Here is a 2,238-nt window from a genome sequence, read left to right as displayed (position 1 = left end):
AGTTAACCGAGGATGAAAAAATTGAAGTTTACCAAGCAGCACGACAGATGTGTGCTGAAGGTAAGCTCCTAAGATAATGCATATATTCTTCATCTACATGTACATGGTTACTCTGCAAGACACACGCAAGTGCTTAGTTGAGGGTTCATCGAACCACTTTCAACTTATTTGTCTCCTTTTCTCGAATTTCGCGCGGGATAGAACACCTACAGCTCTCCGTCTGAGCGCTGCTTTTTTGTATTTTATTCTGATGATCATTTCTTCCAATGTATATGGGACTCAACAATATCTCTTCGAATTCGGAGGTGTAAGTTGGTGATCGAAATTTCATATATAGATCGCGCCACGTCAAAAACGCCATTGTTGAAATGATTACCACCCCAACTCTTGTGTAATTTCCGCGACACTCTTTCCCCTGTTTTACGATAATACCAAACCAGCTGCCCTTATTTAGACTCTTTCGACCTCTTCCGTCAATAGTAAGGCTCTCCAACTTCGTAGCAATGCTCCAAAAGAGTGTTTTGTCATTAAAACGCCTACAGCATTTTCTGTGTGTCCATTCCTATTTAAGTAGGTCGTAATTGTAATCAGAGGTATTAAGTAGAATCTACAGCCTTTAGATTTGACTGGTTGATCTTGTAAACGAAGTTTAACGGACTTAGTTTAGTACACACAGGGATAACCTCGCTCTTGTCATTATTTATCGCCAACTGCTAATTTTCACACCAAAAATATATACCTTATTTAAATCGTCCTGCAGTTAGTTTTGATCTTCTGGTGGCTTTACAGGACGATAAATGATAGCATCATCTAAAACCTATTATAATTTCAACAATGTGTAGTACGATCTTCACATTATTCTGCAAATATTAATTGGAACCTGTACAGTTTCAGTACAAGTGCCCAATCACAGCAACCAAGAAACAAATCCAGGGCCGTACAAAATGGCGAAATTTGAGGACTGGGCAGAAGAGCCTCCTCTCCTACATGATGAAGTCAGCAGATACTTGCAAGAACACTGTGTGAACGAGGGAGATATTCTACAGTGGTGGAAAAATAACTCCCAACGACTTCCTCGACTTGCGTGTGTGGCAAGAAAAATATTAAATATACCAGCCACTAGTGCGTCTAGTGAGAGAATTTTTAGTTGCGCTGGAAACCTAATTAGTGAAAAACGATCACGTCTTAATGCAGACAGACTTAACGATCTCGTCATAATTAATTCAAACACTAATCAGCAGACACATTGAAAATACAGTAGAACATTAAACGGGAAACTATGAGTTTGAGCGCAAATTTACTAATTAAGAGTGCAGATTTCTTTCTTGTGCTTTCTGGGCGTCAATTTCTGAGGTAGAAATTTTGTAATGCATACAGTTCATTTTTATATTAGACTAAAATTTTTGATTTCAATCCTTCCAAGTGACATTAATTATTGTTTGTAAACCATTTTCTGTTACTTGGGTTTGCAAAAGTAGCCAAATTTTTTTAGGAGTATCTGGTTTGGCCTAAATAATACTTTCAGGGGAACTGAAGGAAAATTTGTAAAGATTTTATGTTGAAAAGTGTTCTGCAAAATAAAATATTCATTTGTGGAGTAAGGCAATACACATTATGAGTTTAAATTACAATTTATTTTGTTGAGTTCCACACACATTGCAAAATGTAATTTTATTCTTGTATTTCTATATTAAGGGGAATCCCACATGCAGAGTCAAGATGCTGAAAACCTAGACACTACAAATACTCCTAAAATGAAGAGCATCTTTTTCCATGAATATATTGTAGTAGGAATATAATGGAAACTCTGAGCCACTCTCCACAGCGTATATATCTGCGTCATGAGGATTCAGACTCGTCGTTTAGGTCTGTGTTATGAGGGTCTAGAGTCGTCGTTTAGATTTGCATCATGCAAGTAAACACTCGTCGTCTTAGTCTGCATCATGATGGTCCGAAATATGGCCCCTCATGATGCAGACCTAGACTACAAGTGTGGACTCTCATGACGCAAACGTAGGAGCCGCGAAAAATGGCTCAGGGTCGCCATTGTATTCCCAGTACTATAGTTTTTAGACGAACTGGATACGAAACAAGTCCTTCGATTTTGTTAAAATACATTTTGGCAATTTAGAATGATTTTTCCAACTTCGTATGAATTCACAGAACCAGTAAAATACATCCTGGAAACGTAGTTAAATATTTATATAATTGGTGTCATACTTGGCTGAAACATACTAA

The sequence above is a fragment of the Schistocerca americana genome, chromosome 1 (genome assembly GCF_021461395.2).
Source record: "Schistocerca americana isolate TAMUIC-IGC-003095 chromosome 1, iqSchAmer2.1, whole genome shotgun sequence".
Classification (NCBI taxonomy): domain Eukaryota; kingdom Metazoa; phylum Arthropoda; class Insecta; order Orthoptera; family Acrididae; genus Schistocerca; species Schistocerca americana.
The sequence above is the reverse complement of the archived record's forward strand: the minus strand, read 5'-3'. Positions refer to the sequence as shown.